Below are 13410 nucleotides of genomic sequence, written 5' to 3' on the forward strand. Positions count from 1 at the left end.
GGAGGTCTTAAGGAGATAATGTAAGGGGCTGGGGTCGTGGCTCAGTGGTGGAGCACTTGCCTAGCACATGTGAGGCACTGGGTTTGACCCTCAGCACCACTTACAAATAAATGAATGAAATAAAGGTATACACAAAGAGATAATGTCACATACAAGGAAGATCTGTTGGAGTTGTCCAAACAGCATGGGGCAGCGTCATCACCACTGGCTATGAGAACGTGAACGTGCATCCAGCCCCAGGACTCTGGACTGAGTTGGGACGAGGCCCTGGAGCCCCAGTTTCCTCCTCGGTCCCAGGAGAAGATCTTGGCAAGGCTGCTCTAAGTTTTGCAAATTTACACGGAACACCTACCTTCCATCCAGAACAAGGACAGGCGCTATGTCAATTAGACAGAAAAAAGACACAGCCTGCGCCCCACCTAATAACAGGGGCAAGGCCAGCACGGGCCAAGCAATTGCTGGCTGATGTGCCAGTGTGCAGCACGTAAGGTCATGGTGTAGAACACCTGCAGCGTGGTTGGTGACTGCGCACCCTGTGTTCTGTCTTTATTTCTGTTCTCTTCAGGTTTCTTGTTCCTTAAATATTTTGAGGCAACTACATAGTTGGCATTGGGGACAGGTTGGAAGAACTGCACTTGCTAAATGGGCTGGAAACCTGGTGAGAGAGGTCTCATCAAAGAGGAGTTGTTTCTAGCACATGGCAAGGAGTTTGGGGGTCCCAGGAGGGGCAGCCAGCAGCTCCACACAGCCTCAGGCCTCAGTTCCGTCTTCTTGGAATCTGATTTTCATTCTCTCAGGTCTGGCCTCTTTCACGAACTTACCGGGAGGCCCGCCCAGTGACTTCTGCTTTTGCCACATGGTCAGATCTACATCTCATGCCCACTCCTAGCTGCTGGGGAGGCTGGGAGAGAAAGCACCTTCACTGGATCCATTGCTACAGTAGAACCAATGATTTGTCAGTAAGGAAGAAGCTGAGGGTAGTTATCAGGTGTGCATTAGCTAAGGCTGTCCGGGGGACTCAGGTAGGGAAGACAAGAAATACCTTGGATGATAAGAGAACTCAGAAAGACCTGGGAAGGATAGAATAACAGGATGAATCTAACATGCAGGATTCAAGAAGGTTGAATTACAGTCTTGCCCCGGAGGCGGAACTATCCAGTTGGACGCATGAGAGATAGAAGGATCAATTGATAGAAAGAATTTCAGACAGGATGGGAGAAATGTTTCTCAAGAGCACCCTATAAAAATGTTCATTAACTTTAACGTATACAGCAGTATTATCAGCAATCAAAAGAATATCTGACATTTCTTGAATGTATACTGTTAGGTAATTTAGGATTCCGAGATGGATATATTATTATTATAACCCACATTTTATCTTTGATAAAACTAAGAATTTTAAGTAATCTGACCAAGGCCTCCAGTTGGTAGGTGGGCAAATCAAGACTGGAACCTAATCCTAGAGCTCTTATTGATGACCTCTATGTTATAGTATTCCCCAAGGAAAAGTGATCTATTAACTAAAAAGCTTACTAGATCTTGAACTATATTAAAAGTATCAAAATCTTTATGTCACTGTCTTTTTTGATCAGAACACATGTGCAACATTGCAATCAATTCTAGAACCCACACACAGACAGGGACGGAGAGCTCCTTCCTACACCCATGCCACCTTTGCCTGTCTCTGAGGATAAGAAGTCTGCTCACCGTCTGTCTCTGGAATTCTATCACTTACCCTTCTGTAGCCCATATCTACAACATAACACATTTTATTTGTTTTTTCTCCAGCCAGTAAATTTATTCAGGTTCCCACCTAAGTAGGTAACCCCACAGAGCCCCATTTGTAGAATGTGTGTCTCATTCGCTGTTTCTGAGGAGTCCTTACTGACCTTCCTCTTCAGAGCATCCAACCCAGGCTCCTTGCACTCTCTCTTTTCATCTTCTCAATTCCCACGAGTCGTATCCAAATCCCCAGCAATTGCCAAATACAAGTTCCTCCTCAGTGATATCTGTCTTTATAAGAAGTTTGCAGACCAGATGCTTGTATCTTAAGGGCTGCTCTCTTATCTCATGTGCATCCAGAAGACGTTCATAAATCCATTAGGAAGTCTGGTTTTCGCCAATGTGCTCTCCTACAAATCAACAGAACTTTTAATTCATCATCACACTGTGAACCTGAGCTCGGCGTAATTTTACTAGCTTGCTACTAGTTTTCTCATCACATTATTCTTAACCCGAGAAGGCTTGCTGCTTTGGATCTTTGACACTCAGGCAATACTTTTGGTGGCTGTCGCCGTCTTTGACTTATCATGGGAATAGTGGTGCGTTGAGTGATAACGGTGGTTATCACTTTTGGATTATCAGAGGCATAGGCACGAGTGGCAGAAAGGATCTAAGCAAAGAAAATCCATTATCTGCGTCTGTCCCTGGATTGTCATCTGCCTTGGATTGTCATGTCCAGTACCATGTCCCTTGAAAATGGAACACACTTGAATCACTTTGGCAAAACATTTTGGAAGTAGAGAGCTTCACAGAGTATGGACCTAAGTATTAATTACATGTACATTAAATTTACACTTCTAAACTTTACCATCTCAAAGTCCTAAGTTGTGCTGATTTTAACTGTTAGATCACTTCTGTAAGCAGCAGTTGTAGGGAGCAATAGCCTTCGAGGATAACCCTAAAAGAGGAAGTGAACTTAATATTTTGTGAAGATGCAGAGAATAATTTCTACCTGATAGTTATTGGTCTTCTTGCAACTTTTGGCTCTTGGCCAACTGCTGAGCATGATTAGAGAAAGAAATTGCTAAATAAAGTACGGATGGAGAGGCAGGGTCCGGCAGCAATGCGAGGGAGATGAGTAATGGCACGTGACTAGACTCTTAGATGGACAGAATTCCTCCAACTGTTAGTGACCACTATCATATCAGTGCTTACATTTTAAAATAGCACTTTAAAACTTTTAAAAGCACATTCTCATGCATTATACATTTGTGTGCTTTACTTGCAAGTGTTTTCATTCCCAGCTTGAAATGTATAAGCCTGAGATGGAGGCGGAAGCCACTTACACAGTGTCTCCTGTCTCCCAGCTCCAGGATTTCTCTCCCACGCTGCACACACATGCTCATTTAATCTCATCTCGGACCCTCCATTAATTTCCATTCCTTGAGTGAACTGAGAGGAGAGAGAGAGAGAGAGAGAGAGAGAGAGAGAGAGAGAGAGAGAGAGAGAGAGAGAAATGTAACCATTAGAATATGGAACTGGTAATACCTGGAGAACAATTCCCAGCATGTCCAGATGCTGGAAAGAGCCGTACATTAAATAAACAAAACCTGACACCACTGTGTATTTGTCCAAAGATAGACTGCATTCAACAACCAACTTTTAAAAGCTAATAACATTTACACAATGTAGCGGGGAGAAAACAAGCTCTATAACCTAGTTTTTAAACCTATACTTACAGCCTATACTTTAGTGTATTTTACCAAACAATATTATTTAGAAGGCTTATGGCTTAGTGCAAAACAGAGTTAAGGGGGAAAGAATAGCCTGAAAGTGTTCCTCAGGCAAAAGAAATCGTTTAGGTGACTATTCTATTAAGCATGTTTTCATAGAGGGATCAAGTAGCATGCAATTATTTTGCAATTACCTTTCAGCCCCTTGCTCTGTAATTATTCATTTGGTCATATGTGCTTTACAAATTAGCACCCCCAAAGATCTAAAAAGAACTACATAGGAACATGGTGATTATCTTTAGAGTTACATGGCTTCTCAAAGGGTAATTGCCATTTAATTTGCTAGCTCTGAATTCATATCACGACCGCATGGTAATCACACACTTATAGGGTGCCTTTCATGGCTGTTGGGTCCTCGAAATTTTGTGCAGGGCTAAACCGTGGGAAAGCTCTTAGGAATAGGCGCAAACCCGTCATGGCGAGTGTTATGTATTTTCACATGCTCTTGACTTGTACAGGGTTTGCAGTAAACACTGTTGAATGCACGTGTGTGTATGTGTGTGTGTATGTGTGTGTGTACGTAGGTACGTATACACACGCTGCAAGCTCCTCAGCTCTCCCATAGGTGACTGACTTCACTAGGCTGAAGAAACCTTCACCCAGTCAATTCAGGACCATTCCATTTAAAAAGTAACTCATATTGGTTAGATTTGGTCCATGGTCAAGTGAAAAGAAACAAATATTTCAATTTTCTTTTAAAATCAAGAAAAATGTAAGTAAAAACATCATCATTAAATACTAGGAGTAAAAGTACAAAGTTTAGAAAAGACAGCACAAAAGATACTAGAGACTACCTAAGGCCATTACAGGCCAGAGAACCCTGTGTCTGGTAAAAATCTACCTTGAACATGAACTATCCCTTGGTGTCTATGGGGGATGGTTCCAGGACCCCCTTGAAGATAACAAAATCTGTGGACATACAAGTCCCTCACATAAAATAAGGTATTATTTGTGTACACCCTACACACATCATCCTCCAATGTACTTTAAATCAGCTCTAGACTATTTATAATAACTAATAGAATGTGTCATAAATACTATTAAGCAGTTTTTTATATTGTTTGGAATTAATGACAAGAAGAAAGGTCTGTGTTTGTTATGGTTTAGGTGTGAGTTAGCCTCCAAAAGCTCATATATGAGAAAATGCAAGAAGGTTTAGAGGTGAAATTATCTGGTTATGAGAGTCTTAATCTACTCAGTGCACCAGTTCACTTGAATGGTTAATTGGGTGGTAACTGTAGGTGGGTGCGTTGTGGCTGGAGGGGGTGTGAACTGGGTATGTGCCTTTGGGGTATACATTTTGTCCTTGGTGGGCCAAACTTAGTCTCTCTCTGCTTCCTGATTGCCATGTCTTGAGCTGCTTCCCTTCACCACATCTTTCCGCCATGATGGTCTGCCTCATCTTGGGCCCAGAGCAATGGATTCAGCCATCTATGAACTGAGACCAAATAAACTATTCCTCCTCTAAATATTCTTGTCAGGTCGTTTGATTACAGTGTGTGTGTGTGGGGGGGGAACCTGAATAAACAGTGTGTATTTAGTACAGAAAATTTTTTTCTAATGTTTTTGATCTACAGTTGGTTGAATCTGCAAATTCGGAACTCACGGATGTAAGGGCCAGGTGTTATAAGATGACATGGCTTCTGCAAATGGCAGAATTATTGGCTACTTTAGCCCAAACTGTTTGTGCCGAGCTACCTCCTATTGATGTGCAAGAGCTAACTGCAAAATATCCAGCAATTTAACAGATTATTAAACTGTTGGGATCCTGAACTCAGTCACAACAGGAGCCTGCAAACCAGGCTTCCCTCTGACTCAGGCAGCCAACTTACTAGCCTGGTACTGAAGTCAAATATCCTTAAAAGAGGACCATAATAAAGAGACCCAACTTTCTGATGGACAGGTCTCTCTACTCACAACTCAAATTTTACACCTTGTCCAAGTGACTCCTAAGTCTAGTTTTTATTTTTCCTTCCTTCTCTAGGTTTTTTTTTCCATCCCACTTAGAGACTATTACAACTAAACACTAATTTTTAGGAAGCCTATATTTGAACAGTAATGGTTAAGAGAACAAGATTTGAGTTTGAACCCAAATTAAACACGCCTAGGTTTGAATCCACTAGCCTACTTCACCAGATGTATGATTTGACCAATATTCACTTCTTCAATCTTTTGGTTTTATGTGAAGGGGCATAGAAATACCTAACTAATGGAGCCATTGTGGAAATAGTAATGGTATCTTCCTTACCGGGTTGTTGTAGGAATTAAATGGGTTACTACTATGATAATTGTGGGAGCTGACGGGGATGTTAATCGGCTTGACTGTGGCAACCATTTCACAATGTATGTGTATGTCACAGCATCACATTGAACAACTTAAATATGCACGCTTTTGTCAGGCATACCTCAATCATTTTGGGGAAAAAAAAAAGAGAGAAAGCCCTTTACGTGGACTTATTACTGCATTTATTATGGGGGAATACTAAGATTATCATGTGCACCTGGCACCTTATAGACACTTGGTAAACAGTGAATGTATTCTTTTTGCAGTTCTGTTATTATACAGAGTTGGTATCTGATTTCCAACGTCTTCTTCTTGCAGGTGCTGGGAGGCTGGTGTCTCTTGGGCCATGGTCTGGCCACATAGCGAGCGCCTGTTGTCACATCTGATGCTGTGTTGGGGAGTGGACTGTGAGGTCTCAGAATGAGCCAGCCTGGATGGGCTGGGCAGGGGATCTACAACCTGCCCCAGGATGGAGCAGGAGAGGAGGAGCAGGAGAGCAGGGCGCCCGCGGCCTCTCTCAACCTGTAGAACTTGCCGCCTGTGATGCTCGGTCGTGGTCTACATCGGACCACCCAGCTTTGCCTGTGTTCTCCTGCAGGGCCCTGCTTGAAGCCCAGAGACCGAGGTGCTGACCTTGCTTCTCTTTTCTCTTGGTGGATGGCCAGATGGATGGAAGTTAGGGAGTTCTGCACCCCCTCTCAGCTGCTTCTCTGCCCTCTCCCTGTGGGGATGGCTCTACCTTCATTGACACTATAGAGAAGCCAAAGGGCAGGGACACAACCTGTGGGGCCCACGCACTTGCCACCCTGAGGCCAGGGGGAAGGCGGATCTGGTGTCTCCTAACCCCCAGCAGAGCCCACTTGACCTCCCAACCCCTTGCCCTCTGGGGACCGTGACCTCTGGAACCTCTAGGCAAAGCTTCTCCTCCTGAGGTTCAGTCTCCCTACAGGGGAACTTTAGCTCTGAATACACAGTGGGTCTGGGCAGGTGGGCAAATTGACCAGAGTCCACAAGTGTGAACAGGAACGGGCTGTGGGGTGAGAGGCGAAGCTAAGTTCTGCCCATAGCGACCCCGAATCCATGAGGGTGTCTACCAGTGGGCGTGGGGAATTCTAGGATCCCCATGGAGACCAAGAGCCTCTATGCTCAAGTCTCTTCAGTGAAATGGTGTGATACTAGTGTCCATTCTCCCATGTCCTTTTAATCACCCCTAGATTACTTACAACACCTAAGAAAGCTTTATGTAAATAATTGTATGGTATCATTTATGGAGTCGATTTCTAGCTGTCAATGGGGTAGCCCTGAGTAGAATTCAGAATACTTTAGAATTCTCTCTTGCTGTAATCCCAGTGGCTCAGGAGGCCAAGACAGGAAGACTGTGGGTTCAAAGCCAGCCTCAGCAATTTAGTGAGACCCTGTCTCTAAAAATATATAAAAGGGGCTTGGGATGTGGCTCAGTGGTTGAGGCCCCCACCCCGGGTTCAATCTCAGGTACCAAAAAAAAAAAAAGACAAGAAATTTGTCATCAGCCGGTCCCAGCATGCCACTGACTGTCAGTATGATAGAAGGGAGTCTGATGTGGGTTAGGAGACATCTTGGGCCTGCTGCCCCTCTGTCTGCATGGTGCTACAGCGAGACTCATCCTTTTCTGGGCTTCAGTCCCCCCCCCCCCCCCCGCAGCTGTAAAAGCTGAAAGAATCAATTCCTCCACACTCTGCACCTAAGGAGCCTGGCGAAGAGTCTGTGCCATGTGAATTAATCAGTTTGGAAAGTAGAGTATGTCTTGGGATAATTGTAATCTGCTGGTCCCCCCAAAAGATCTCTGTAAGAAACACATTCAGGGCTGGGACTGTGGCTTAGTGGCAGAGCGCTTGCCTTGCACATGTGAGGCACTGGGTTGGATCCTCAGCACCACATAAGAAATAAATAAATAAAAATAGAGGTATTTTAAAAACACAATTCAGTGTTCAGCTTAATGAAGTCCATTAACTCTAATCTTCTAGCCTCCTTCTGACCCCTCCTCTTGCCTGGGTTCTTCTTGAGCTTGCTTCCTTATCGAGTGATCCTTGGGACAGAGAGACTTTGCAATTTCACCTTGGAAGTGCTTTGATTGACTAAGGAGAAGGTTCTTAAGCAAGATATCTAATATAATTAGCTTCCTTTGTAACTCTACTGACCGTACTGCATGGGCCTAGAAAACATTATCAGAATGATCCATAGACTTCACAAGGTGGCCAGAGAATATGTGGCAAACAGTAAGTTAATTAAATACAAATAAAATAAATCAGAATGGAGGGCTCCAGAAGGCTGAACAAAGGGATTTCCCCCTTATCTGTGCAGAAGAAGGCAGGTTTCCTGCAGAGGTGTTGTGTTTGGCCCATGGTTTCAGAGGCTCTGCTCCAGGGCTACTGGGCTCCGACCCTCAGGGGCTCCATGAGGCCGAGCATTACAGGCAGAAGCGTGTGATGGAGCAAAGCTACTCACATGATGGCCTAGGAGTAGGGATGGGGTGGGGTGACCACAAGGTGTCCTTCCAGGGCACGTCCCCCATAGCCTAACTTCCTCCCACTAGGCCACACCTGAAGTAGTGCCACCACCTCCCAGTGGCACCATTCCCCCAGGACCAAGTCCCCAACACACGAACTTTGGGAGATAGTTAAGATCCAAACCAGAAGAGGCATTGGAAGCCACATCCTCTCTGGCCTCTCCTTGCAAAATGCAAGGGAAAAACAAAATACGTGCTTTATTCTTCTGCATAAATACATGAAATCAGCTGAAATATATCAGCCATGTAGTTTCAGTTGACTTTCTTTCATAAAACGTGTTATCCATTTCCTACTCCCTTCTTTGTATTTTAATTTCTTAATTTATGTTTTTAAAGTTATTTTTTATCTTTTGGTACTGGTGATTGAACTCGGGTATGCTTTACCACTGAGGTAAATTAAAAAAAAAAATGAGACACGGTCTTGCTAAGTTGCTAAGGCTGACCTGGAACTTGCAATCCTCCAGCCTCAGCCTCCCCAACCGCTGGGATTAAAGACGTGCACCACGGTGTCTGGCTTTCGTCTAGTTTTGACCTTTCTGTTTACTATCTAGAAATTTTCTCTTTCAAGTGGAAGTCATGTCAATAGAACTAAATGAGAAGCAAACTGAAAAATAAAATTCCTAAGAGAGAAATGAAAAAAGTCACTGAAAACCTCCTACAGTGAGAAGCCTGGCGGAGTCCAGGAGAGATCCTGTGCAAGCTCTTCATGCAACGTGTAGATGTGACCCTGGCTCAGAATCATAAGCACCTGTCCTCGGGTGCTGGTCCACAGAGCCCTTAGCACATTCCGAGGGCTCTGGAAATCACAGGGACATGAGGCAACCTTCAGAGGATGCCTCCTTAGAGCAAGGTGCTAGGCAAATACTAGCATTGTTATTGTTTTTAGTACAAATTTATAATTGTCTCTCTGTTAAACATTGCATCAAGTTAAATTAAGTCAGCATGATTACAGCCATTAAACAAATGCCTGGTAATGACTGACTTCTTATTTTAGCAATTCCTCAAACCACTGGGGCAATACCACATAAGGCTTCTGCTCCATTGTCAGATTAATGGGGGTGCACCACCATGTGCCACAACCGAGCATGCTCTCCACTGTTAGAGCCACCAACGGTGATTTAAGGCCACAGCTGCACCCCTTTACCTTGGGGTCTTCCCTACTGCTCTTACCATCCTGTTAGGTACAATCGACTAGTTCATTGCAGCTTACCAGTATCTTAAGGCAACTTCTACCTGTCAAAAAGGAAAAAAAATAAAATAAAAAGAAGTGTGCTTTTAAAACCAAAATCTGGGCAAGAATTCTCCCAGAATTATTCTTGTGACCCTGAAATGAACCCAAACAGTAGGGACAGTGATGGTTTTAACCTGGGTTCCTCATTGGAAGGGTCACCTAAATAATGACCTGCCATCTTCGCACACAGCACAGAAACAGTTAAGTCTGGAAGGCTCTGAGTTAAGGCTCCGGCCACCCAAAGCAGTGCCTGAGGCACCTGCCAGGGTGGGGGACAGGAGGTGACCCCTGTCCTGTAGTCGCTCCTCGCCTTCCATGTCATCCGTCTGGTGCCACCTTAGCCACTGGCCTGATTCTGCAGAGGACACTGAATGATGACTCCTTGCGAGTCAGCTGACTGCTCTGTCATTGCTGCATGCCAGCCCGGCTCCACAGTCTCCTGGTCGCACTGCCACAGCAGAGGCATCCAACTGGGCACGAGGCGACCGAGTTTTAAAGCTCCATTTTCCTGCTACTACTTAGCAGTTTTCACACGAGGATCATTTACCTTCCCGTAGCCAGGAGCAGAGATGCAGTCTGAATGCGCACGGGGGCTTCTAACTTGGCCGCGTGAATTTTCAGCTGGGCAGGTACTGCTCGGGGGGACCCCATAACCAAAGTGCCTGTGACGGGACACGGCAGGCTCTCCACCACGTGTGTGAACAGTGTGGGGGCTTCTGAGTAAAGGCTAGGACAAAGCAAGGGTGCCTGCCACCGTGTGTCTGGCTGGGGCCTGGGCGACTCACTTCATGGCCGCTGCGGGACTCCCCGGATCACATTTGAGGCTGGTCACGGGGCTGGCGCGATCCTCACTAATCAGTTAGAACGCGGTTTAAAAGAGAAACCAGACTCACTGACCTAAATCAATCCCAGTCCTCTCTGGATGCGGGACAGCTGTCGACTAGCTGCGATGCCACCAGCCATCGAGTGGAGAACACGGTGACTACAGTCTGCAGGTGGAGACTGAGAGAGTGACAGTCTATTGTTGGTCCTCTGATGGCTTCTTCTAATTTTTCCTAAATAATCATGATCGCTAAGCGTACAGTGATCTGGATGAGTCTTCCCGCCATGCAGTCCCCGGCAACTCTGGCTGGAAATCAGGGTGCTGGGCAGATCCTGGTTAGCACTGGCTGTCTCCTGCAGGACACTGTGCAGCTAGGGTGGGACGGCAGGCAACAAAGCAGGAAGCAGCACTCTGTCTTCTCTTGTGATGTTAGCAGAACATAACTCTTCTCCGCAATGATGCCTCTGTGTGTGTGCGTGCATGCGTGTGTGTATGTGTGTGTGTGGCATATTTTAAATCACCTGATCGAAGAGCCAAACAGATATCATCATGGATGTGGTTTTTAATGATGGAGGGGGGGCGGAGACAGCCTGTGGAGACAGCAATTTGAGACAGCAGTGCATTTAGGTTATTGCCAATTTGAAATACTGGGTTTGTGAAGCCGAGCCCTAAGGGACAAGCTCGGTTATCGAGAAAGAGATCTTAGATAAAGAAATAAAAATGACAACCGTGATGGGGGCCCTGCAAGGGGACCGTCAGGGCATCAGTGTGTGGATGGCAATTTCGCCGGGCTGAGACTGAATAATTCATAGATTGAAATTACCCTGCTTTCACCTTTCCATTTAAACCGGCATGATCTGAATCTCTAATAAATTTTCAAGATAAAGTAAAATGCCAATTTGAGTCTGAAGAGCTTTTAAAAGCAGATGCTGCATCCCTGAGTCTTTGGACACCTTTCACCGTTATCCTGTGAGAGAGCTGAGCTTCCGTCCCCAAGCCCCATTACGGGGGGGAAAATGACGGTGATTACGATAGCAACAATAGAATGCCATCAGATGATCTCTAATTTACCTAATTTGCTAAGACTGACTGTGGTTTTAACTCCCATTGTATGTCACCATGCCCGGCATCCGAGGATCTATCTCGCGCTGGAACAAAAGTGGGGTGGCGTGTGTCCTAGTTACCTCCGAGAGACCAGCAAAGAGCAGCCTCTTAGGTTACAATGTCTCTTTCAAATGGTTTGCATTTTTGCATCTTTTTTTTTTCCCTAATGCCACTATCCTATATTCCTGTTTGGGGAGAATGGTGAGCCTCTCATGAGACGGGGTTTATTCTTTGTTAGGGGACAGCATTGACTTGTTAATTTAGACACCTTCTTTGTTTAGTACACGCGAGCATGTGTTTATCAGGAGGGAGGAAAGATTCTGTTCTGAGAGTAGCTGAGTAACGCAGCCAAGATGAAGGGACACCCCCGTCTGCTTCCAGGTTAGAAATCCTTCCGGGGAGCTGTCATCTTGGTGTGGTGTGTTACAAACCGCCCAGACTGAAAAGCAGCCCAGGTGGCACGGCCGGTGATAACCCCAGCCCTCCCTGGGATCCTGTGGGCTCGCGCCAGCGACGGAGCGAAGCTCTCGGGCGACTCTGGGTTTGTCTGTGTGTGCTCAGTGTGGAGAGGTCTGTGCTCCTGGGGAAGCATTTCTCCAACCTGCTGCCCTGTTGGTCTGAGGGCAGTTGTGCCATCCCGAAAGGGTGGCATGGATCACAAATCCCCCCTGGAGAACAGACTCTCGCCACTTAATAGGCACGATGACTTTTGGGAATTTTCCTTCCAATAGCAGAAAGATGGCATGTGGGTCCCCGCCAATCAGTGGTGTGTCTGAGTCTTTTGCCTCAGGTAGGGCTCAGAGGTATGACAACCCCTGGGGAGGAAGGAAGGTCTCAAACACACCTGTCTGGTATTCGGGGGGGGGGGTTTTGCGTGAGACTCTCAGCTCTGATATGTGCCTTAACTCATCATCACGGCTTCACCCCTGCTGGGGTCCGGCACCCACAAGCACCTCGTCACAAAGAGGTAAGTTGTACTTCTAATCATTTATATAATCCAATGTGCTCTTCATTGTCTGATTTGGGGGATTCTGCTTTCATTTCTTCCCACGAGTTATTCTCACTGCCCTCCGGGATAACTCACAACTGCTTGTATTTCTGTGTTTTTCTAAGTTCAAATGAAAACGTGGTGCTTTTAAAAGTGATTTAAATATAGTTTTTGTTCTCTTCGTCTAACAAAATACATTCAAGGTTTTAATGCTTTTCAAAGGGGGTGGAGGAATCAGTTTTACTTAGTGAATAATTTGTTTAAAAATAGTAAGCAATTCACTGGATATCAATTCTCTTTCCACATTGTTTTCTTTGGATGGTTCTCATTTCTAATACTGAGCCCATTATTCTTATCTTTCGAGAAAGAAGCTCTGCTGCTAGTGACAAAAGACTTTTTAAACCCACACTGCCTCTATGCCAGAGTGTCTTCTTTTTTTCTGAACACATCGTCTTGATATTCAGCAAAGGGTTTTTAATTTCTGGCATCCTAAGTCTCTTTGATATCCGAAGTTTGAGCAGAGTAACCATTGATTGAGCAGAGGGGTGAACAGGTCTGGTATTTAAGGAACACAGGTATCCAAAAATATCTAAGAATAATTCAAAAATCAAACCTTTATCACTTTGGGGAAACTCATTAGAAACAAATTATGTTCCTTTCATAAGCTTGGCAAGTTTGGAACCTATTATTTTTTGATTCAAGTATTTGTGCTTCAGAATTCTGGGCAATAAGGTTTGCTTTGTTTCTTTAGGATGCAAGGGCCAGAATATTAGTTTTTTATTTAAAATATTAGCAAGAATTTACTCCTGTGTTCTAGTGTTTGATGAGATTGAAATTCACTTGTTTTGTCACAAAAATCAGATTTATCCATAGAACTGCTGCCTCAAAAATCTTGAATTCTACTATCACTTTGAAGTCAA

The 13410-nt window shown here is 44.9% G+C and overlaps 1 long non-coding RNA gene across 4 annotated transcripts in view; it reads left to right on the forward strand.

Annotated features, from left to right (window-relative positions):
• The first annotated feature begins 1238 nt into the window (after positions 1-1238).
• Positions 1239-13410, forward strand: part of LOC124097936 (uncharacterized) — a 38520-nt gene continuing 26348 nt past the window's right edge. For 2 of the 4 annotated variants that reach the window (XR_006853413.2, XR_006853417.2), the window contains exon 1: positions 1239-12469. This is a non-coding gene — a long non-coding RNA (uncharacterized LOC124097936). The remainder of the gene's footprint in view (positions 12470-13410) is intronic. The other 2 variants (XR_006853415.2, XR_006853414.2) reach the window with 2 other exon arrangements.

Source organism: Marmota monax, unplaced genomic scaffold (genome assembly GCF_021218885.2).
Source record: "Marmota monax isolate L192 unplaced genomic scaffold, Marmota_monax_Labrador192_F-V1.1 WCK01_AAM20220418_F8-fsc00141, whole genome shotgun sequence".
Taxonomy (NCBI): Eukaryota; Metazoa; Chordata; class Mammalia; order Rodentia; family Sciuridae; genus Marmota; species Marmota monax.